Here is a 6631-nt window from a genome sequence, read left to right on the forward strand (position 1 = left end):
GCACTGCACCTAGAGAGTAGCCCTTGCTTTGCACAACTAGAGAAAGCCTACACGCAGCACCAAAGGCCCAGTGCAGCCATAAATCAAGAAATAAATTTAAAAAATAAGCATATCACTCCTTGTAAGTAAAAATCAAATATCTTATTCATGTAAAATATATTTGTTGATCTTGTACTATGAGTCAGAGACTGTTCTAAGAACAAAGTTGAATAAGTCCGTCTCTAGGTTCAAAAATCTCCCAGCCTAATGATGGAGATAACAAGTAATTAGACAATTATAAAACAGTCCCAAATGCTGTAACAGAGGTGTTCTCAGGGTGCCATGGATGGCTTATATGAAGATAAGGGTGGAGGCTGGTCAGTAAAGACTTCAGACAAGACATGAAGGCAGGAGGAAAAGGGGATAATGGAGGACGAGATGGTTGGATGGCATCACCAACTCAATGGACATGAGTTTGATCAAGCTCCTGGAGATGGTAAAGAACAGGGAAGCCTGGTCTGCTGCAGTCCATGGGGTCACAAAGAGGTGGACATGACTGAGCAACTGAACAAATATATGTAATTGAGTTTATTTTAAGAAAGGTATAAAAGGGGGTTAGAGAAAGAAAAGAGGTGAAGTCAAATGAATAAGGGTTTCCATCATGGGCCTCCTATCCAAAGGCCTCAGGCGCTCTGCCATGGATCTGTCTGATTCTTTCACATCAATAAGTTGTTCTTGTGAGCCATTCCCATGTTGTAGATTCACTGTCAAGTTTCATAGCTCTCTCTCTATCTCTTATCGCAAGGCTTCTCCTAATACCGCCATTGATTTATATCCTCAATGAGCCCATCCACGGTACAGATTCTGTTTAGGGTCCTGTGTGCATCTTCCACATTCCCTTCCTGTGCCATCATAGTCCTGAATGGACTTCAGATGTTTTGCTATGACCCTTGGAGTTAAGTCTCTAGTCTACAGGACCCCTTAGTGCCCAGCCAACTGGAAGCCCAGACGAGACTAAATGGATTCACCAGGCAAAATAACTCTTCTTTGCTTCAGAAGAAGTTTTGTGAATCTACTAAATGTTTGTTTTAAATAAGGCAAATAGAAAGCAATGCAAATCTCAATAAGCAGTCATCAATTAATTAGCTAATTTTCTGTCTAGTCATGACAGGAGGTTTGGGAGAATAAAAATTATGTATTCAATCATGATTGAATCAGATGATTCAATTATGCTTTCCAGAGGATAAATATTCTCTCAGATTCTCATTTACATTCTGACTTCCTTTTTTGCAGGTGGCTGATCCCCTCCAGAGAAGGTAAATATATGTAGAAGCTGTGGCAGTATCTTACTAGTACTGACATCTTATCTCTTATCTCCTTACCTATTGCTGCATAAAAAATCACCCCCAAACTTTGCATCTCAAAATAACGAACAGTGTTACCTCACACAGTTTCTGAATTTTAGGAATCCAGGTGGCTTAGCTGAGTGATTCTGGCTCAGATTCTCTTAGGAGATCTCTTCAGTAGTTATCAGCTGGAGCTGTAGTCTCTGAAGACTTGACTGGGCTGAAGGGTTGGCTTCTAAGTCCCTTCACATGCCTGCCGGCAAGAGGCGTGGTTCCTCACCACTTGGGCCTTTCCAAAATGCTGCTTGACGTGGCAAGTGACTTCTCCCAGAGTGAATGACCCAAATGCCAATCTGTTATGACATGATCTCCAAATTATATGTTGTCACTTCTTCCTTAATCTGTCCATCAGAAATGAGTCACTAAGTCCGGCTCAGCTCACACTCGGTGGAAAGGGATTACAATAAGACAAGGGCATGCAGGCCTAGAGATGGGGATCATTGGGAATCCATCTTGGAGACTTACTCCCACAGATACCCTCACAGACTGACTACAATTTTAAGGGTTTGGAAGCTTAGTGACATTGAGGATGAAATGGCCAATTCACTTTTGTCTTATTTTCCACATAGAGCCTAACTCTTAGAAATGAAATTATTTTATAAATCTCTTCTTTATAGATATTATACTATTACATCCTAAAATAAAACATAATAGGAGTTTAGGGCCAAGATGGTGGCATAGAAAGACCTTGAGCTCACCTCCTGCCACGGGGCACACCAAAATTACCACCATTTTCAGAGAAACTATTGTTGAGAAGAATTGGAAAACTAGCAGAAAACAGTTTCTGCAACTAAAGAGATAAAGAAAAACTACAACATGATGGGTAGGAGAGCAGAGATGTGGTATCATCAAGACCCACACCCCAGGGTTACATGCAGGAGGATGATCACAATTGCAGAGGTTCTCCCTGAGGAGTGAGTGATCTGAGCCCCACATCAGGCTCCCCAGTCTTGGGGTTTCCTGCACCAGGAGGACGAGCCCCCAGACTGTTTGGCATTGAAAGCGAATGGGACTCATTTTAGGGGGATAGCCAGGGGACTGTGGAAAATGAAAACTTCACTCTTAAAAGGCACACACAAAATCTCACCTGCTCTGGGACCCAGGGCAGGAGCAGTGATTGAAAGGAACTGATCAGAACCACCTGCTGATCTTGCAAAGCCTCCTGGAGACGCAGGAGGAAACTGTGTGGGTGTGGGTCTTGATGATACGACATCGCTGCTCTCTTACCCATCATGTTGTAGTTTTTCTTTATCTCTTTAGTTGCAGAAACTGTTTTCTGCTAGTCTTCCAGTTCTTCTCAACAATAGTTTCTCTGAAAATGGTGGTAATTTTGGTGTGCCTCATGGCAGGAGGTGAGCTCAAGGTCTTTCTATGCCACCATCTTGGCCCTAAACTCCTATTATGTTTTATTTTAGGATGTAATAGTATAATATCTATGAAGAGGAGCTCAAGCTGAGGACAAAGACACTGGCAATAGCCATTTGGGGAGTTCATTCCACCATGAGGACACTGGCTCTTATAGGCGCCACTTTGGAATCCTCCCTCTAGCTTACTAGGGCTGGGACTCAGCACTGCCCACCACCCTATGGGCCCCAGTACTGGGATGTTTTAGGCCATGCAAATACCTGGGCAGACTCACAGCCCCACCTACCAACAGACCTAATGCCTTAAGACCCCCTGAGCCTGTAGCAGCACTGAGAGGGCCCCAGAGGGCCCAGGGCCCAGCCCCAAATACCAGTTCACTGGCACTAGTCCTGGGATCACTACAGTCCTATAGTCAGAGACCCCAGGACCCAGCCTCACTCTTCAGTGGAAAGCCACCAGCCCTGAGATCCCATGGACCCTGGCTCTCCTCACCAGCAGGCCAGACACCTTGAACCTCAGCCAGCTGCCCCAGGGTCCAGGATGCAGCCCACCCATAAGCAGGCCAGCACCAACTCCAGGACCCCCAGACTCCAGCCCCACTCACCAGCAGGCCAGACACCCTGGACCTCAGCCAGCTGCCCCAGGGTCCAGGATGCAGCCCGCCCATAAGCAGGCCAGTGCCAACTCCAGGACCCCCTAGACTCCAGTCCCACTCACCAGCCGGCCAGACACCTTGGACCTCAGCCAGCTGCCCCAGGGTCCAGCCCCACTCACCGTCATCAGCAGGCCAACACCCCAGACCCTGCAGTCAGCCAGGTCAGCAACTGGCCCTGCCTACCAGCAGATTGACATTAGATCCGGGACCCTCAGCACTTGCAACCTTCCACCGCAGAGCCCAGCTCTATGCACCAGTGGTCCAGCACCAGCCCCAGGGTCCTTCCAGGCCCTGCAGCTAACAGCCCCGTGACCTGGCCCTGGCAAACAGTGGCCTGCAGGCTCTGCACAAAAAGGGCCTGGCAACCAACAAGACCAGGGTCCAGCCATGCTTATCAAATGGCCCATAGTAGTCAGCCAGACACCGCAGGAAGACCTATGCAGCACAAACAGGGGGTACCCGTAGGACATACAGCTCTGGTGAGTGTAAGGGAAGAAGCACTGCTGGGACATATGGATCTTCAAAAGGCCATTTCTCCAAGGCTGAGGAGTGTAACCAACCTACCAGATACATAGAAATAAAAATAGCAAATTAGAGGTGACCGAGGAATATTTTCCAAATGAAAGAACAAGATAAAACCCCAGAAGAACTAAGTGTTGTGGAAATAGCAATCTACTCAATAGAGAGTTCGAGGTAATGATATCACAAAGATGTTCAAAGAACTTGGGAGAGAATGGATGAAGATGAACAGAGTGAGAAGTTAGAAGTTTTTAACAGAAAATATAAAAAGAACCAAACAGAGATGAAGAATACAACAACTGAAATTAAAAATACAAGACTTCCCTGGTGGTCCCATGGTTCAGAGTCTGCCTTCTAATGCAAGGGACATAGGTTCCATCCCTGGTCTGGGAACTAAAATCCCACATACCAGAGGGCATCTAAGCCAGCACCTCAACTACTGAGCTCATCCTGCACGCCACAGCTAAGACCCAATGCAACCAAGTAAATAAACAAACAAATATTTTTTAAAAATACACTAGAAGGAATCAACAGTAGATTAAATGATACAGAGGAACAGATCAACAAGCTGGAAGACACAGCAGTGGAAATCATTGAAGTTGAAGACAAAAAAGAAAAAAGAATAAAAAGAAATGAGGAGAGTTTAAGACACCTCTGGAACAACATCATGCAAACTAACATTCACATTACAGGGATCCCAGAAAGAGAAGAGAGAGAGAAAGGCTCAGAGAGCATATTTGAAGACATAGTAGCTGAAAACTTCCCTAATTCGGGAAAAGAAACAGATATCCAGGTCCAGGAAGACACACAGTGTCTCAAATAGGATCAGAGGACCACACCAAGACACACCATAATTTAAATGAAAAAAAAAGATAAAAGAGAATATTAAATGTGGCAAGAGAAAAGCAACAAGTTACATACAAGGGTGACTACCAGCTGACTTTTTAGCAGAAATTCTGCAGGCCAGAAGGGAGTGGTCAAGAAACATGAAAATCACAAATGGAACATCTCATTGGTAAAGGCTAATATACAGTAAATGGAGTAAATCAGCCATGTATAAAGCTAGTAGGAAGGTTAAAAGACAAAAGCAGTCAAATCAGCAATAAGTAGTTAAGGGATACACAGAACAAAAAGATATAAAAAATGATGTCAAAAACATTAAATGTGATGAGTGTGGGAGGAGTAAAAATGCAGATTTGTTGAAATGCATTTGAATTTAAGAGATTAGCGACTTAACAACACACACACATGCATATATATAGACTGCCATGTATGTTGTGGGGACTATGTTGCATAACTATACCCTATCTTTGTATGGTGACGTGTCATAACTAGACTTATTGTGGTGATCATTTTGAAATGTATAGAAATGCTAAATCACTATGTTATGTCACAGGAACTAACATAGTACTGAAAGTCAATTAAACTTAAAAAAAAAATGCAGGGGTAGAGGATAAACTGGGAGATTGACATATGTACATTACTGGGCTTCCCAAAAAGAGCCCACCTGCCAATGCAGGAGATTTGGGAGATATAGGTTTGATCCTTGGGTAGGGAAAATCCCCTGGAGGAAGGCATGGCAACCCACTCCAGTATTCTTGCCTGGAGAATCTCATGGACAGAGGAGCCGGATGGGCTATAGTCCATAGGGTCGCAGAGTTGGATACGACTGAAGTGACTTAGCATGCACGCACATATGCACACTGCTGCTGCTGCTAAGTCGCTTCAGTCGTGTCTGACTCTGTGAAACCCCATAAGTCTCCGCCGTCCCTGGGATTCTCCAGGCAAGAACACTGGAGTGGGTTGCCATTTCCTTTTCCAATGTGTGAAAGTGAAAGGTGAAAGTGAAGTCGCTCAGTCGTGTCCGACTCTTCGCAACCCCATGGATTGCGGCCTACCAGGCTCCTCCATCCATGGGATTTTCCAGGCAAGAGCACTGGAGCCTTCTCCACATATGCGCACTACTATATATAAAATAGGAAACTAATAAGAACCCACTGTACAGGAACTTCCTCGATGGCTCAGTAGTAAAGGATCTGCCTGCAGTGCAGGGGATCCAGAATCTACATGTTCCATCCCTGGGTCAGAAAGATCCCCTGGAGGAGAAAATGGCAACCCACTCCAGTATTCTTGCCTGAAAAAATCCCATGGACGGAGGTATCATAGCACAGAGAAGTTGACCAAATATTCTTTAACAGCCTATATGAGAAAAGAATCTAAAAATACAGTGAATACATGTATATGAGTACTTTGCTGTACATCTGAAACCAAGACAACATTGTAAATCAACTATATTCCAATAAAAAAATTTTTTTAAGTAAGCACATTCATAAGAAAAGAGGTCAGATTTGTGGTTACCAAGGCTTCCCTTGTAGCTTGTTGGTAGAGTCTGCCCTGCAATGCAGGAGACCTGGGTTCAGTCTCTGGGTCGGGAAGATCCCCTGGAGAAGGAAATGGCAACCCACTCCAGAGTTCTTGCCTGGAGACTCCCATGGGCAGAGGAGCCTGGCGGGCTACAGTCTACAGGGGGTCTCAAGAGTCAGACACAACTAAGCGACTAAGCTCACATACACACACAAAGGCTGGAGGGAGAATTGAATGAAAGCAGTCAAAAGGTATGAACTTTCACTTGTAAGATCAATAAATATGATGGATGTAATGTACAGCATGATAAATGCATCCGGCATTGCTGTATGTTACATATGAA

At 44.7% G+C, this 6631-nt stretch overlaps 1 pseudogene; it reads right to left on the reverse strand.

The window, feature by feature from the left end:
• Positions 1-662: 662 nt before the first annotated feature.
• LOC129654228 (28S ribosomal protein S21, mitochondrial-like) lies at positions 663-2598 on the reverse strand (annotated as a pseudogene).
• Positions 2599-6631: the final 4033 nt, after the last annotated feature.

This window comes from Bubalus kerabau, chromosome 5 (genome assembly GCF_029407905.1).
Source record: "Bubalus kerabau isolate K-KA32 ecotype Philippines breed swamp buffalo chromosome 5, PCC_UOA_SB_1v2, whole genome shotgun sequence".
NCBI classification, from domain to species: Eukaryota; Metazoa; Chordata; class Mammalia; order Artiodactyla; family Bovidae; genus Bubalus; species Bubalus kerabau.